The sequence below is a fragment of the Phoxinus phoxinus genome (genome assembly GCF_949152265.1).
Source record: "Phoxinus phoxinus genome assembly, chromosome: 9".
Classification (NCBI taxonomy): Eukaryota; Metazoa; Chordata; class Actinopteri; order Cypriniformes; family Leuciscidae; genus Phoxinus; species Phoxinus phoxinus.
The window spans coordinates 3118912-3138556 of record NC_136884.1 but is presented as its reverse complement, the minus strand read 5'-3'; the positions used below and the strand labels follow the sequence as shown (position 1 = coordinate 3138556).

The 19645-nt window shown below is 37.6% G+C and overlaps 1 protein-coding gene across 5 annotated transcripts in view; it reads right to left on the bottom strand.

Annotated features, from left to right (window-relative positions):
- The window catches only part of osbpl8 (oxysterol binding protein-like 8), a 79640-nt gene extending 61114 nt beyond the window's left edge, over positions 1-18526 (bottom strand). For 2 of the 5 annotated variants that reach the window (XM_079622093.1, XM_079622096.1), the window contains exons 1-2: positions 18174-18494; positions 12085-12208 (exon numbers count right to left, since the gene is read on the bottom strand). The gene's annotated coding sequence lies outside the window, so the exon portion shown is untranslated. Of the gene's footprint in view, positions 1-12084; positions 12209-18173 lie in introns of all 5 variants that reach the window. The other 3 variants (XM_079622092.1, XM_079622094.1, XM_079622095.1) reach the window with 2 other exon arrangements.
- Between the last annotated feature and the right edge of the window lie 1119 nt (positions 18527-19645).

The window sequence follows — 19645 nt, the reverse complement described above, 5'->3', positions numbered from 1 at the left end:
GAGCATACGAGACTGATGTTTCAAAAACACAAAAAAATCTGAAATATTTCAAACTCTTCCCCATTCCTGTCTCAGACAAAGATGTAAAATTGTTTGAGTGTCACAGCTTACTGACTAGTCCACATAATGTGTGTGTGACTTCTAGAGAGACCCTGTCACATTAACACTCCCCAGCCGGACGCAGAACCAACAACCAGAAAGTGGTAGACGACCGTTCTTCTGAACCAACATTCATGCCTCTTGAATCTGAATATGAATAACACAACTGCTGGGAAATATCCAGAGCCTGTGGCTGAAACACATCGGCTGGAGATAATGGTCCACACACACACACACACACACACACACACCCGCTGGAGACCAAAGGGAATAGAAACAGTTGCAGGCGCGACTTCAAAGGAAACTTCAATGCGTTCAGTGAAACACAAAGCCGGTGCAGGTGAAAGGCTGTGGAGGGACGCGCTGGTCTGAGAACAGTGACTGAAGTCCAGCTACAAGGACCAGAGAGGAATATTTAGCTCTCTAAACGCCCCTCTGTTTATTTAACACCTATTCTGGCCTTTTAGCATGCTAATATCAGTCACCGAAAGCACAAACCTTCAGACTGTCTTATGCATCGGTCGGGTAATATCGATAAAAATCAATATTGAATACATGCATTTGCTCTGAACTACCATACCATACCAACTTTATTTGTTAAGCACTTTTCAACAACCAAAGTTGACCAAAGTGCTGTACAGAAAGAATAAACATAAGTACAATTTATAACCACACAATAAAAACATTCAAAATAACAAATTAAATAAAGTAAATAAAGTCGACATCCTACTAGGTGTCAAAAGCCAAAGAGAAAAGATGGGTTTTAAAAACAGATAAAGAAACAATTAACCCACATTGATCAAACAGTCACTGTAGTAAATTCACTTCAAAATGTTAAATAGTCAAATACAATAAAATGTAGTTAAAAAAAAAAAAAAATTTCACAAGTTGACCAAGGAAGAATATTTAAAAAAAGATATATATATTATTTAAATGCACCAATATAACAATCTACAGCAATAAACAGCAATATTTACCTATAAAAATAAAACAACAATGCCACCATGAGATCAAAACTGATTCCCTTAAATGAATCAAACCTCCCAAATCATATATTAGAGACACTATTAAAATATCTCTCGTCTTAACACTCGAGTTATATCACATTAAAACTGAGTGCTGTTGTTTGACCTTAGAAAGCAGTCTGAAGCACCAAGTGGACAAAGAAAAAGTCCCCGAAGGCTGTTTCTTCTTATTGATCCCTCAATGCAATTTTCCAAGGACATTTATTCTTTATTTGAGTTATTGACGTCCTGTCAGGGTGTGGAAACAGTGGCGTATGACAAGAACTAGCTGGTTTAGGTCAGTGGTTAGCATCAACTCTGAAGATTGTGTATGTTTTCCTTATCAAACACCTGAATCGACTCGTTAGTAGAGACTCCAAGACCTGAAATGTGTGTATCAGATAAGAGTAGGGATGGGAATTGATAAGATTTTATCAATATCAATGCCACTGACGATTCCTGATAGCACTGTGTGGGGAAAAAGTAGTCATGAAAAGTAGAAAAATCATGATTTTTCGGTAAAAAAAAAAAAAAAGTGGTTTTATTTGTTTTAAAGCTTACACTTGAGTAAGCTGTACTTTTTATGTAATAAATGTAACCTAATTGTAAAGTGTTACCGATTAGTTATACACCGATTCAGATGTCTCGTGAGTTCAGTGTTGGAAAGATCAGTTGTTTTAACCATAGATATACATAATAAAGGCTAGTTGTCTCATCCGCGCTGCTGGCCAATGGAGGTCGACGTCTGCACCTCGCGGCCATCTTGTCACAGTCAGCTCGCTCACTCGTAACATTGTTTTAATGGTGCATGTACTTTTTAAATAACCATAACTTGCTCAATTTTCTACCGATTTTCAAACGGGTTGGTTTGTTATAAACGTCAGAGATGTAGTTATGACACTGCATACTTATGAATAATTATAATATTATATATTTCAACATGTCCAAAATTATAGCCACATTAATAACGTTTGTAAGAAACCAAACCGTTTGTAAATCCGACAAGATTTCAGCGAGATAAGAGTGTTTGTGTTTGGGCAGATCACTCGCCTTACATTAGGGACCACAGAGCTCGCCAGAAAGCTTGCCTGTGACAAGATGGCCGCCGGGTGATGACGTTAGAGACTCCGCCGTAAGACATCTAGCCTTAATTATGTATATCTATGGTTCTGACCATTCATTAAAATGAATCTAGCTCACGGTAGCAAGCAGATTGCAGTAGCTTTTAACATTATCTGTCTAACGTTAGCTAACTCTCGAGTCCCGACTTAACGTTAGTTAGCGTTAACTCATGCTGTGGTCGTTTACGAGTCAAATACATAACGTTAGACTAACGTTAGCCAGCTTATAATATCATGATTCAGTACGCTAGTTCGCCAATGTCAATTAACGGAGCCAAGCAATGTCCAGGCCAGGGTTTTTATTAATCGAGCAAAAGAAAAATAATTGTTATATTAATCGTCCAATTAGTCGTTAGATTAGTCGACTAATCGATCAAATAATCGCCCGACTAATCGTTTTATTAATAATCGTTTACCCCAGCCCTACATCACTCACCGATCAAATAAGACTTTTTCGGGACAAAAATTTGCTTTGGCGTCCGGTCTGTATATACTATGGCTGGGACTCGGAGCAGGAGCATCGATAAGAGGACTCGTTAACGTCGAGGGCATACAATTTTGATGGTTCAATTTTCAATTCCCATCCCTAAATAAGAGAGACAAGAAAAATGTGTGTACAAAAAAAAACACAAGAAACTAATTTATGGCAATTTGCTTCCAGATCATACCACAAAAGAGGAAGAAAAAGAATCAAGAACTGGAAGCAGAATATCTATTTTGCAGAAGTAAAACCCACAATGGGCGCTGGGTGAAATACACCAAAAGTGCAGAACAACAAACGTTGTTTCGAAATGATTCCTTAATTAGCTTTGTGATTTCACACTGAATAATAAAGCAAACATCCACAACCTATATGTAAATTTCCCACAGACGGCTGTAGCGTAAGTCTAGATGTCAGCCTGTGACCGTCAACACTCCCACGCTCAATCTGTGTGAACATACGTGACAAACTCGGAGAACTTCATGGGACACGTCAAATCCGTGAGCAGATACAGATCGCTGTGGTGAGAGAAAATGTCCACAGCACAGCAATAAAAACATTAAGGTAGAGACCGTCTAATTTGATTCAATCTGCATGACCCAGTTTCTCCACTGCTAGAGGGTTTCGTCTTTAACAGCACTTACTCTGCAGACGGATGAAGCGCGTCTGCTTATGTTTTAGGCCCTGTTTACACCTGGTGGTATTAAGATGAATACCAGTATTTGGTTGATCGGATCAAAAGTAGACGAGAGATGTTTTAATCCGTCTCTTTTGTCCACTTCTGTCCTGATTTCTTCTTGTAGGGGCTTTTTCAGATCTTTCGATCTAATGGATGAAATAAGCTACCGCTATTTACATATGAACGCGACTGGAGACGACGGTAAACACACACAGAAATCATCAGCTTTAGTTTCTGCTCTGACAGACGCAAGACCAGTCGAACGCTGTTAGTGTGTGTGTGTGTTAGAAATCAGGAATGGTGAGAGAACATTGTGCTTTGTACGTTTTCATCTTCGGGTCTTCAGCCGAGACAGTTTAAATCCCGTCTGGCTCGAGCTCTTCCTATAATGTTCACGTATTAGATCAGTAGGTGGAGAGTATAGGCAAAGTTTTGCAGCTGTTTGAACACACTCGACCACATGAGTGTTGTTTACACAACGAAAGCAATCCGGTCGAATGCGTTTGACAACCTGAAAGTGCTCGAAAGTGGACAAGCTCAAAACGTTTACACCAAGCGTGCCGCACAAGCCCTGAAAAGTGAAGCCAAAGCGTCTCGATCGCCCCCCAGTGGCTGCTCCTAGTATAGGTCATAAACCCCGCCTCCCCGTGTTATTCAACGGCACGTGAGACCAACTAAACAATTACACTTCAAATATATTTTTTTCCAAAGGTGGTTTCTGTCATTTGCTGACGTTTTTACCACGCTGATTTAAGTAATAAATGTAAAATGTCTGTTTTTAAAATAAGTTTGTTTTTAGTTAGTTACGTGATGCTATGAAAACGGTGGTGTAACGTCATGATTGACAGCTGTGATTGACAGGTTCTCTGAGCGAAATAGTCACTGAAGCACCAACTGACTTTTTTCCGGGATCTTCGGAGGACTGAGGAGATTGTATTTACTTTATTTGAACAAGCCTGTTGTCGTACTGCAATCAACACACATCAAAATTGGAGCATAACGGAGGAACGGAGCAGACATAGGCCACTTGAAAAGTGCAGAGTGCATTCTGGGAAAGTGAGGGCGGGGCGTTGATTTCGCGGCTTTACTTCCTGCTCACTACTGCACAGGTCTGGTCCCGAGATCACTACTGCACAGGTCTGGTCCCAAGATGTCAGCGCCATATCGGGACAGTGGCGGCTTCAGTTCTCACCAATGGAAGAGAGCGAAGGAATGTCTTCCATCTTTTTTTACAGTCTATGGTTCACACCTGTATTTAGTGTCGTCCACTTGTCATCGGATTGATGAAAACATTTCTTAATACTAGGTGTAAACAGGGTCTTAGTTTTAAGCCCCTTTCACACAGAGATTCCAAAAAATACATGGATAATGTGTCCCGGGATCGTTCGATTTTGGTTCATTCACACTGCCAGTGCTTTTCCGGAATCTGTGAGTGCGTTCACACACATCCCGTAAAGACATGTGACGTCAGGATGAGGAAGGCCAGTCTAATCTTCCGCTACCGCTCTTTCCATTGTAGTCGTGCACTTTTTTTTTTTTACCGTTCCACCGACGAACGATCTTGGCTTCAGCACGGATAGTAAGGAGCTTCCTGGTCTCTGCTTTATTCTAGTTTCCCCACATTTTTTCGTCCTTTCTTTTTTGATGACGAACACAAGCTTTCTTCTAAGAGCAACAAAATACCCCTTACGGCATTGGTCACGGATTCCGGGACTGATCCCGGCAATGTTACTAGGTCTCCATCTTGGCATCAATCCCGGGACGTGTTTGCGTTCACACAGAAGGTGCTCCAGCAATTTCCCGGGATCAACGTGCTGTGTGAAATTTCAGATTTCAGAGCCACCGAATCACAAATACGAGTGTGCAAGGACCTTAACACTCAAAAGTTTAGACATACTTGGTTTAAGTCATGTTTATCATGAACTTTAAAACCTCAGATTGCTTGAAATTAGTTTCAGACATATAGGGTTAATGGCATCTCGTTACATTCATATGGACAAAAACATGCATACGCTCTGAAGTTCAAGATAAGTCATCATCTGCAAAAAGCTAATTTTTCAATGAACATTTCAGACACTGTAAAATTCACTCCCAACAACAACTCACTTTAACAGCAAGTTAAATCCCAATCCACAACAGGAACCAATAACTATATTATTACAGTAAATAAACAACCATAAAAAAAGAAGCTGTGATTCATTTGAGTGCTTGATTACTTTACTGAAAGACAAATGAATAAGTTTTCAACACAATCTCTCTCCATTATTGTGCTGTTCCTCAGAATGTGTGTGTGTGTGTGTGGCAGCGCAGCAGTAGATAAAAGGTGTGTTTTTCAGTAAAAATATCTTCTTTTCACACGTCTCTCTACACCCAGACTCCCTCTGAGCTCAAGCAACTCATCTACCCCACCGAGACACTGAACACACACCACCTCGTATCACACACACTGTCCCATATGGATTCACACAACCACAGAGGCTCACATGTTCATTTAGCTAGATCAGAGCCTGACAATATGTCATGTTGAGCAAAACTGCAGCATTGTTCCTCTAAAAACCACTAATAATGCAATTAAACAGGCTGCTTTTGGCATTTTAAGATTTATATATAAATGTGTGTATGTATGAATATAAACGTGTATATATGTATGAATATATATATATATATGTGTGTGTGTGTGTGTGTTTTGTGCATCTGATTTATTAATTTACATATTTATATATATATATACATATACTATTAGATATTAGAATTATATTCAATTTGATTTTAAATCATAAAATTTTATTATACACATTTCTTTTTTATTAAATCTATTACGTGGAGTTTTATAAATTAATGTATTTATTATTACTAAATATTTTCTTAATATTTTTAATTTCCTAAATATGTATTTAAGTTATATATAATTTAATTAATATATATCATAAATAAATAAATATAATATTATTACATATATATACATATATATATATATGCACAAGTATTTTACATTAAATCTATTGTGTATTAAATTTTACATGAATAAATGTATTAATTTTTTAGTATTAATTATTAAATATTGTATTACATATATATATATATTATTTACTAAATAAAATTATATACACACACACACACACACACACTTACATAACACAATTTATTTAATTTATTCATTTTTGGAAAATAATATTAAAATGAAAATACACTTTGTTCCAAAAAAACCTAAAACTGTTAGTAACGTTACCGATTTAACAAAGTAAAATTACTATGCTATACATACAATAGATTTTTTCATATTTTTAGATCCTCTATCTAAAGTGATTTGCAGCAACGGGGTCCCGTCTTTCTCAAGGCCCCGGTGCTGATGGTCCATATAAACCCTTCACCTTCCTCTCCTCCGCCGGACACACTCGCTCACTCCAGAGCGGATGACATGCCTGTCAGCACGCCGATGTCACCCTCTCGTGCTTTCTCATTCTCCTTCTCTTTTCAGCACCGGGCTTAGACAGATTAGCGGGTCAGATCGGTGTTACTAGGGAGAAGTCTCTGCCCACATCAGAGCGGGTTTCCATGACGTAACCTCATCAGTTAGACACCCTGATGGTTACCGTGAAATGTTCTTCAACAACTCCTGCATTACCGTCTCCCACCACCGAAGCATTTATAGAGCACGCAAAACAGCTAAGCCGAGGGATAAACAAGTGTCGACTAAATCTAATTCAATCTTATAATGAACAGACCACTAGACAACTGTTATATGACTTTAATTGGCTTAACTTCACGACTTTCTAGTGTTTTTGTACCAGGAGATGAGGAGTAATTTCTCCTAAAGATTAGGATTTGTACACAAATTTCACACACACACACACACACAAAAAAATGTGTGAGGATGAGTTATGCACCAAAGTTTAATAATTAGCATTAAATCTGAAAATTTTACAAAAGTAATTGCTTGACAAACAAAGAATTAAAAGACAAAAGAGAGATAGAGGAACTAAAACGTGAAGTGAGAAGCACTTTAAAAAGATTAAAAGCTTTTTTAAAAGTTTCATGCAACGCATTAGAAATTAGAAACGAGGCTTTTTAAAATAGTAAATGTATTCAAGTGAACTTCCACGTAACGCAGAGGTTTGAGATAACAAAAATCACCCGCCCTGACAGACATCCAGCCGGCTTGTGACATTTTTATGAAATTCATTTAATAAAAAGAGTCGGGAAATTTAATTATGTAATAAGAGCCACACAAAAGCCAAACTGCGTCGTACATCCTCCACCTCAGGGCACCAGCTGCAAATACTTACAAAGATTTCCCTCCAAATAACAGCCTTTAATATTCAATTAGCGTACGTGCACATCTTAAAGTGTCCTGAGCGTGTTTTCAATTAAAGAGAATTTAAACCTGTGCCCGAGGCGAAGCAATAACCTCGCAACCACACAGGCTAAAGACAGATGGCGAGAACAACAATCTGTGTCAATGTGTCAGAGATGTGTTTAAAGGCCACACAAAAACTGAGAGAGCAGAACAGAATAGCAGTCATACCAAACCCACCATCAAAGAGAGAGTCACACCCAAAGTAAAGTGCTCAGCGCACCACCACCCTCCTCTTTGCTCCATAACATCTGCTCTGTGCACTATTTATAATGCAACTGCACCATTTTTGCATTATCTATCCCATGTTAAAAGTCTGGTTTAACTAAAAGTTGAGAGTGAGACCCATTTATTAGGGCTGTGCAATTAAAGGGTTAGTTCGCCCAAAAATTAAACTTCTGTCAGTAATTACTCACCCGACATGTTGTTCAACCCCGTAAGACTTTCATTCATCTTCGGAACATAAATGAAGATATTTTTGATTAAATCTGAGCGCTGTCTCACTCCTCCATAGGCTTCTATTGTAATTGAAACTTGCCGGCCCATAAAGTTTGTAAAAATAATGTTTAAAATAGTCCAAGTGACTACAGTGGCTCAACCATAAGTTTATTAAGCGACAAGAATACATTTTGTATCCGCAGACGAACGAAAGTCTTACGGGGGTTGGAGCAAAGCATGCCGCACAAGCCCTGAAAAGTGAAGCCAAAGCGTCTCGATCGCCCCCCCCACAGTGGCTGGTCCTAGTATAGGTCATAAACCCCGCCTCCCCGTGTTATTCAACGGCAACTAAACAATTAAATTACACTTCAAATATTTTTTTTTCCAATGGTGGTTTTTGTCATTTGCTGACGTTTTTATCACGTTGATATGTTCAAGTGTCTGTTTTTAAAATAAGTTTGTTTTTAGTTAGTTACGTGATCTTATAAAAACGGTGGTGTAACGTCATGATTGACAGCTGTGATCGACAGGTTCTCTGAGTGAAGTAGTCACTGAAGCACCAACTGACTTTTTTTCGGGATCTTCGGAGGACTGAGGAGATTGTATTTACTTTATTTTAACAAGTCTCTTGTCGTACTGCAATCAACAGACATAAAAATTGGAGCAGACCGGAGGAACGGAGCAGACATAGGCCACTTGAAAAGTGCAGAGTGCATTCTGGGAGAGTGAGGGCGGGGCGATGATCTCGCGGCTTTACTTCCTGCTTACTACTGCACAGGTCTGGTCCCGAGATCACTACTGCGCAGACACAGGTCCCGAGATGTCAGCGCCATATCGGGACTTCAGTTCTCACAGATGGAAGATAGCGAAGGGGCGTCGTCCATCTTTTTTTACAGTCTATGTTTGGAACAACATGAGGGTGAGTAATTACTGACAGAATTTTAACTCTTGGGTGAACTAACCCTATAATCGAAATCATAATCCGTAATAAAAATCCCAATGTGACAGCATGCATGATTTCCAAACGGCAGAAAGCATGATTTTTCCGCCAACCCCCTCAGTGTGCAATCAGGACCAATCACAACGCAGCATGCCTACATCTAGTGCCAGAACAGAGCAACAAAACAGAACGTGCTCACCATTATGACAAATTAAATAAATAAATACGTTTAGAAAGCACGGGAACAGGGAAGATGAATTCAGGGAAGGATACAGACTTGGTGCCAAAAAAAAAAAAATCAACATCCGTGGGGCCATTCACATAAAACGTGTTTTTTTTCTTAGTGTGAAGAGCATTTTTAAAATCTAAAGAGCCTTTTTCCACAACAAAGAGCCTTTTGTGCAGTGCACAGATTTCATGGATGTTAAAGGTTCTTCATGGAGCCACAGACCAGCACAAGACGAACATTTGTGGTTAAAAAGTATACATTTAAAAAAAAAAAATTGTAAATGACCGATCGCTTCGCTAGATTAGACTCTTATTTCTCGACTGGGATCGTGTCGAGACTTTGAAGCTGCATTGAGACGGACGTTTGAACCTTCTTTTGAACATTGGGATAGATGGTTGCCCTTGAAGACCACTCTGTGTAGAAAAAACCTGGAATGTTTTCCTCAAAAACCTTCATTTATGTTCAAAAGAAGGTTCAAATGTCCGTCTCAATGCAGCTTCAAAGTCTCGACACGATCCCAGTTGAGAAATAAGAGTCTTAATCTAGCGAAACGATCGGTCAATTAAGTAAATTTATATACTTTTTAACCACAATTGTTTGTCTTGTGTTGGTCTGCGACGCGCCACGCATTACGTCATCACGTTGGAAAGGTCACGTTCACGTCATCTAAGTTATTTGTCTGTGAACTCCGGGTCAAATAAGTAGGGAAGGGCGAAAAACTCAATCTCATTTTCTCCTCCAACTTCAAAATCATCTGACATCTTTGTTTTAATTTATTTTTATTATTTTTCGTGACCTTTCCAACCAGATGACGTAATACGTGGCGCGTCGCAGACCAGCACAATATGAACAATTGTGGTTAAAAACGATTATACTTAAAAAAATAAAATAAAATTATGACCGATTGTTTCGCTAGATAAGACTCTTATTTCTCGACTGGGATCGTGTCGAGACTTTGAAGCTGCATTGAGACGGACATTTGAACCTTCTAAATTTCTTTTCGACTGAAGAAAGAAAAACATGGACATCTTGGATGACATCGGGGTGAGTAAATTATCAGGATTTTTTTTTTTGAAAGTGAACTAATCCTTTAATACCAGGTGTATTTTTTTTAAATGAAGCTCCTCTTCCTGTGCCTCTCCTCACAGTCGGCCGTGTTCCCTACCGTTCACCTCTGCGAGTGATATATATTTAGTTCAGCCCACAGAACATGTCCAGGAGCCCCTAATAACAGCTCTGAGCGGAGAATCTGTGCCACGCGGGAGAGCAGGATTCCTTCAGTCGAAACCAAACCTCATTAACAACATGACAATCAAGTAACCTCCTCGTCCCTCAGTCAAACTAACAAACACTGACCTCTTAACCAGAGAGTATAGTGAAGGTAAAAAAAGAGATGATTATGTGTAGTTTAGTAGTTTGAAATCTACTTTTAACAACAAAAATAAAGGATTAGGTTTAAGTCATTCTCAAGGAGAAAACAATGAAAGTGAATCTTTTTACAGACTTCTTCTGTTCTTTCTCTATCAGGGATCTCAACAAAAGCCTCAAGCTATAAGCAATGACAATATATTTAACAAAGAGGATTGAAAGTGCATTGCAGAAACATGTCTCTCCTTTCTGCACAGACTAACCAGTCAGGGCACGATCACTGGCACACAGAGACTGGCACAGGAATGTTTTGTTGTTGGATTCATTTTTCAAGCAGGGCATATATTTCTAACAAGGTAAGTGTCTCATTTATGCACCATTAGCATCACCAAACTGAATTTACAAAAATAAAGTTTTAAACACTGACTGCCAGTGCCACTGGTCAGATGAACTGGTAACTAACACTAAAACTATTAAAAATGTTATAAAAAGACAAAAACTTAAACTAAATGAAAATTAGAAATGTTGAAGCACTAAAATATAATTATTTACTAATTATTGGTTATTATTTATTGGTAAATTAACCAAAGGATTAATCAACTCTTCAGAAAATAATCAATGGATTAACATTATATACAGGTGAAAATCGAAAAATGTTAATATCGTGCAAAAGTGAATTTATTTCAGTAATTCAACTTAAAAGGTGAAACTAATATATTATATAGACTCATTACATGCAAAGTGAGATATTTCAAGCCTTTATTTGTTATAATTTTTATGATGACTTACAAAATTATAATATTGTGAAAAGGTTTTGATAAGCTTGTAAGCCATAATCATCAAAATTATAACAAATAAAGGCTTGAAATGTCTCACTTTGCATGTAATGAGTCTATATAATATATTAGTTTCACATTTTAAGTTGAATTACTGAAATAAATGAACTTTTCGAGTTTCACCTGTATAACATTATATAGAATAGGGGGAAAATATAATATTATGATTATTCGATTAATAATAACAAAAAAATAAATAGATTAATCGATTGAAAATATAATCGTTAGTTCCAGCCCTAATTCATAGTGTTGAAATTATAAGTATGTCCAGAGATTTCTGCATTTTCCTGTGTGACGGAGGAGTTCTGCACTCGACACTTATTTGTAGAGCGAGATGTTGCACCTCCATTTTTCCTGCATCCGCCACATATGTGTGTATGAAGTTTTGGGTATGGGTTTGCCTACGTCATTACCAAAGCAACCCATCCAGATGGGTTGGTTATGTTTTTGGACACACAAATCTTATCTGATCACTTGCAATTAATAGTGTGGACAGTCTGCCTGAAAAGATATGATTTGAGAGAAAAGAAAAAACCTGATTTGTCTGCAATCTGAACGTAGCCTGCCTGGTCCAGCATGTCTGTCGAAGAAACACATTATTCACTCTTCACTGACATCCCGGCTCTGGGTTACTGTTCTGTCCACACAAGCTCTGTAAACTGGAGGAAAGTCCACACCATTAACCTCAGCTGACACCACAGCACAGACTGAGCTGCCGGCACAAGAAAAGGCATGCTGTGAGCTTAATCATGAATCACACAACTTATGACCCCGAGGCTGTGTTACACAAACGTCCCATCTTAAGTTTCTAGTTAAAATCTGGCTCTTGATCCTCATAGTGTCTAAGATTTTGCTGCTGTCGGGTGGAAACCTTGTGTGTCCAAACCGCTACTGTTCAAAAAAAGGGTGTCAAAGTTGATATTGTGGCTTTATAAATGTCAGACACTTGCATGTGTTGCATATTATTAACATTTTACCAAAATCAAGCTCATATGGAGTTCAAATGTCAGAGTGTTTTGTCCATCATTAAAAGGGCCACAAAACTCGAAGTGCATTGTATTACGTTTTCAGCAACTTACAGGTTCTAAAGTTAACTGTAGGTATACGGGAACTCATCCTGTCATTCGGCCAACATCTCGTTATAAAAGATGAAGTGCTTTGCACAGACTGTTTAAGACGGTATTAGCTATGACTCGATGACAAATGCTAGACTAAGACACTCTTCTCCTCTTCTCAAATACATAAAACATACATACATACATACACACATACATACACACACACACACACACACACATACATGCATACACATACATACATACATGCATGCATACATACATGCATGCATACATACACGCATACATGCATGCATACACACATACATACATCATGCATGTATGTATGTATGCATGCATGCATGCATGCATGTATGTATGTATGTATGTATGTATGTATGTATGTATGTATGTATGTATGTATGTATGTATGTATGCATGTGTATGCATGCGTGTATGTATGTATGTGTGTATGCATGTATGTGTGTATGCGTGTATGTATGTATGTATGTATGTATGTATGTATGTATGCATGTGTATGCATGCGTGTATGTATGTATGTATGTATGTATGTATGCCATACATACATACATACATACATACATACATACATACATACATACATACATACATACATACATACATACATACATACATACATACATACATGCATACATACATGCATACACACATACATACACACACACACACACACACACATGCATACACGCATACATACACACACACACATACATGCATACACACATACATACATGCATGCATACACACATGCATGCATACACACATACATGAATGCATACACACATACATGCATGCATACACACATACATGCATGCATACACACATACATGCATGCATACACACACACATGCATACACACATACATGCATACACACACACATGCATACATACATACATACATACAGACATAGTGCTTCTACCCTTGCATTGCAAACAAGCAGCGAAATATGTACGGCAATTCATTCACGATGGAGGAGGGGTGGGGTTATGAGATTTGACTGACAGTTTGAGGATCCAATGGAGTTAAGAGGTTCAGCCACAAACTCCTTTTAATACTTTTCATTGATTTAATATTTGCAAAAACTTCAGACAGACGTAAAGGTTTGCCAATAGTAATGATTTATGGAAAAAAATTGAGATATGACAATCATAATAATTATTTAAAAAAAATAATACTTTGCCCAGTGGCCAATGAACAACCATCTAGTAAGCACAACACTTCACTTCCGCACTAATTTAGCTTATACTTTAAACTTGGCATTTTGCTCTGCAAATATTGTTGGCTCTTATGAGAAATTGCTTGTGGTTAATTATGCTCTTTTTGTAAATCACTTTGGCTAAAAGCATCTGCTAAATAAATAAACACAAAAGCAGCATTGCGGCAGCATGTTCTGCACAGGCAAGTACCAGTCACATTTTCCACAGAGAAATGACAAATCTACTCATGTACATAAAACGTTTCTATTACATTAAACACTTAATTTCAGCAAGGGTTGGAATCAGATGTTGTGCATTTCCTGTTTTAAGAGTTTCGACATCAACATGAAACAGGAAACAGCTTCTGTTCTCACCTGATGTCTGTATCGTTTCTTACAATGAAGCATTTATAGCACGTCACGGTATGTTTATGAACCTACCCGTCAAATAATAACACACAAGTCGTCTTCTTCTTATTAAACAGAGAGCATATTCACACATTTCCCAAGTACTCAGGCCAGTTTCACTCGCTCACATCACGAAACACAGCTTCAGATCTGACGCCCCTCACAGGTTTGACATTCAGAGTCTTGTGAAGGACACAAGAGAAACCATAATGAAGCTGACGGATTTAATGAGGATTAAATCTCCATTTGAGTTGGTATTCAGGCAAAACTGAAGGCAATATCGAGAGATTACGGCCACAGCCTTAAGGGCGTCCGTAGGACGGATCATTAATATAAATGAAGCGTTGCAGTGACTCTGCTGGGGTGCCGAGGGTTTGCACCTGAGCACATGACCAGCCCAAAATAGCTGTGAATTTGTATGCTGGACATTACCATTTGGTACTAGAAAGATTCAATTGTTAATTGTTAACAAACGTGCCTTTGAATGATTCATTGCAAGTAGAGATGCACAGTTCGACAGGCCGTTTTAATTTGGCCAACCTCTATTCTGGACACTGTACACAAACGCCAATGCAATCATTTCCCAAAATGTCATTTGTGTGGAAATATTACAAAGTCTGTAAACAGGACGTTAGCAGGCCAGACGGGACACTCAAAAGACAGCTAGATCACTGTTCACGGTGCTCGAAATATTGAATGAAAAATATAAATACTGAATTGCGGTGAAACTCGAAAAATTCAAATATGGTGCAAAAGTTCCTTTATTTCAGTAATTCAACTTAAAATGTGAAATTAATATATTATAAAGACTCATTACATGGAAAGTGAGATATTTCAAGCCTTTATTTGTTATAATTTTGATGATTATGGCTTACAGCTTATGACCTTTTCACAATATTCTAATTTTGAGTTTGGGGTTTTCATAAGCTGTAAACCATAATCATCAAAATTATAACAAATAATAAAGGCTTGAAATATCTCACTTTGAATGCAATTAGTCTATATAATATATTAGTTTCACCTTTTAAGTTGAATTACTGAAATAAATGAACTTTTGCACCATATTCACATTTTTCGAGTTTCACCTGTAAATGAATGTATATCTGAAGGAAACTGACTGTCTTTAGAGACGTTTCAATGCATTTTCTTTTCCTCTTACCTCCAAGTATAGAGTTTATAAGCACACAGTGCTGTTCTTGCTTAAACAAAGACAAAAAAACATCAGATTCAGCCCGTTTGCTTGTAAAAAAAGATCAGAATCAGCCATGAAAAATCATGATCGGTGCATCACTAATTACAAGAGTCGTTAGTTGTGAATGGGACTACACTGGTCCAGCTACTAACCTTAGTTTATCAGGAACTTGATCTTCTAGCTTCCAATATAAAATGGTATGCAATTGCATCCAGAATTAGTTGGGACAAAGATTTGGATTCTGTCCTCCGCTGCTAACTAACACTATGCAAAATAAGACGACAAACACACCAGCAGCGTCAATAACGCACAACAACGCAGGAATGGAAACTCTATTTGACATGCAAATGACGATCACTGTCTCTCGTAATGTTGTACACATCCACTTTCCTACGAAGCAAACAATCTGTGGGGAAATTGCTGATGAATAATAATAATAATAATGTGGCGACAATGACATAAACATCACGTTCTTCTGAAGTTTGGATCCTGAACACAGATCTTTATCAGACACTGTGACGTGTACAACACACTATTCGCAACCGGATCAGGATGACATGATGTTTAGAGAGCTAATGCTTCTCCTTAAGATTGCGTCTCTCTTCTACGGGACTGTGTTACAACACACACACACACACACACACACATTGAAACTCCTACAGGTGCTACACCTCACATTTCACAACCTAATTCCAACAATGTGACACAGAAAGCAATGTGGAAGTGTGTGCTCGGGTTTCTGAACGCCTCTAAAGGGGAAAGTGGAAACATGAACCTTTACGCAAAGGTCATAGATACACACACACAAAAGCATTATCCGCATCAGGATTCTGGTGCGCGCGTGTATCCGTTCTCCTCGAATCCAAGACATTATTAAACAACAAAACTGTGTACATGAGAATAAGTGTTATGGTCAAATTAAATACGTTCATGTTACTGAATACTAATTAACTAGATGATTTTGTGAGGCTGCTTCTAATGACACACATTTACTGTTATTACATAGTAATTTAGTACTGTGATACGATGTTATCCATTAATTAGGCTGCTTTTATGGTAATTAGAGATTTACCACACATCACCCTGGGATAAGGGAAATATCCACACCAGTCGCCAACATGATGTGGTTAACTTTGTATTTCTTTGCCAGAAATGTACAATGGTAACCATTGCTTCACCATATATAAAAATTTTTTTTTAAAAATGATAAAAAAAAGTGTCCTTTACAAAAAATAAATCAAAGAAAAATAATACCGTAGTAAGCTAGTACCATGGTTTACTGGTGGATGAAGATGGTAATACAATGGTACTTTGCTATAGGTTACATCATGATACTGTTTGATTATCATAATCATATAACATGTCATTTGAGGTTCAAAATGTTCATGAAACATTGAAAAAATTATCCCATAATTTACTCACCCGCCTCAAGCCATCCTATGTGTATGTGACTTTCTTCTTTCTGCCAAACACAATCAGAGTTTTATTAAAATAAATAGCTCTTCCCAGCTTTATAATGGGAGTGAACAAAAAAGCCCCAAAAAAGAACAATATCCACATTAACTTTATAAACTATAATCAACGGCTTTCGGTGACGGCCGTACGCGAGTCTAGTTCCGGCGGAAGAGTGACCTTTGACCTTAGTGACCTTAAGTTATAAATATGAGCTTCAGAAAGTCTTTATTAACACACTGGAGCCGTATGAGTTACTTTTATGATGGATGGATCCAATTTTTGGGCTTCAAAATCTAAGGTACCATTCACTCCCATAATAAAGCTGAGAAGAGGATATTTTTAATATCACTCTGATTGTGTTTGGCAGAAAGAAGAAAGTCATATACACACATAGGATGGCTTGAGGGTGAGTAAATTATGGGATAATTTTCATTTTTGGGTGAACTAACCCAAATGATACCATGGAATTAACATTATGGTAGTGTCCAAAAAATGTGATACTTGTTATACTGTACAGCCATTGATGGTCCTTTTTAAAAAAATGGGGCAGAACACGTTGTTTGAAGAAGACCCCATATTTATTATTTATTATGATTTCACTTTCATAACAATGGTATTGTAAACTCTGGTTCCCCCTTGTAAATGTTTATAAAGGACATCTGCATTCCAGATAAATATTATTGTTTATGTTAGGGACAAAAACAGCCCGAGTGTGTCACGTTAGCTATTACATAACATACACGCTCACTGCAATCAAACCACTAAAAACAACCTGTTCGTCTAGATTTGAAGACATTCAAGTTTAATATGCACAGAAAATTAGATCTAAATGATGGAGGATGATTCATACATCATGCATATGTCCATCAATAACACCTGAAAAATGCAGACAGTGTTACAAAACATAGTTTAGACCGCATCAGGGTTGTATTCTAGGTATAATATAAGGTAACGTACATTAAGGAATACCATGGGATATTGGACATGTCCAAAACACTGGTACTACTATGCTTTTCCATGGTATTTTTGGATAGTAATGGTGCACGTGCAACATACAATCTATGTTGACAGCTGACTGTATTTTAAGAGACTGTCTATATTGATCAAATATGCTGCATAAGCCAATAATTCCCGCCCGATTATGCTCAAACCTATGGCCCAAAACATGTTGTCTAGATAGGCAGCTCACTAGGTTTTAAGACACAGCCAGTAGAGTGCAGTCAACGGGTTATTCGTACAGACATGTAGAAATACAGTCAGAAACGTAAACACCAACCTTAATTGTCTGAAGTCCTCCTGACGGAAAACACGGGCTTGAGAGAATTGAGAGAATAAGGTAAAATGTGAATTGTGTAGATAAGATTGCGTCGTCTGAGGAGAATCCGTCTGTCAGTCCATCAGTAAATGGGTTAAAACTTCTCAGACGGATTCTGACAAGTACGATCCTACATAGGCAGGGAGGTATCTAAAACGCTCTAACTGTGAACCATAAACGCGTTTTGTTGAGATATTAAAGCCATGAAGTGCTATACTACTGCCCGCCTTCGCTCGCTCGCTCGCACGTCTGTCTTCCTTCTTCAGCGCGACTGTTTATCTGCGATCGTTGAGTTCTGTCTGTCTGCCGCGCTCGAGGGATCGGCGCTCGACTGGGCTAAAAATAAGAAAACACACGAAAGCTGGTCTGGGATCAGTTCTTTGAGATGGAACACGCTATGGTGTCAGTTTGATGTAAACAGTCAGGCAGACCGCAGATCAGTTGACTGTTTTTTCGGCTGTTAGGCGGAGCGTGTTACGTATCCAGAGGCCTTTAATAAAAAATCATATTAAAAGTATTAACATGTTGTGAACCTGTAATGATACTGAAGATGGCCCATATCCTTATGTTTCATATGTAACGTATGTATTTACAGTTTTTTTTAATGGAATGTGCAATACAATGTCACAATATTTGACACATATATTATGAGCAGAATAAATGTGCACCTGATCTAAAGAATTTGAACATTTTCACTCACATAACTTTTATTTTGGTTAACATGGCATACTAATAATAAACATGGAAAGGGCTAGAAAAATATATAGCCTAAGCAATCCAATGCTGCCACCACGTGGTATTGAGAGTCCAAAACAGGGCAAATAAATAAATAAATAAATAATAATAATTTGACGACATGCCATCTGACAGCCATGACGTAACCACGTTGCATTCCATATCATTCCATGAACGGAGGATGATGAGCAAAATATTTATGGAAAAATAAACAAAAATAAAACTGTTTCATAGATAAGGGTTAAAAAATGATACGCACATGTAGAACATACTTGTATATATATATATATATATATATATATATATATATATATATATATATATAAAGTGATACAGTAGGTTGATGACGTAATGCCACAGTAGTACAGGCATGTGAATGACATCGGTGTTATGCTTTCTTATACTGTCTATGGTTTTATGTCCAAATTAAAATTAAATAAATGTCTTAGGCATTGATGCATTGATATCAATTGCTCTATTTTATATCGTATGAATTCGGATGTGTCCTTAGTATTTGGGAATGTAATTCTTGGTAGGTTATAAAACAGGAAATCAATGTATATTTGATCAATCCTCTCTTTTTTGGCTAAATATTGTGTAGGCCTACGTACAAGTTTGAATCTATTTTCATGATTCGACTAATTATCATATGAAATATTATCATAGAAAAATACTTTGGTTATTATTGATGTTTCTAT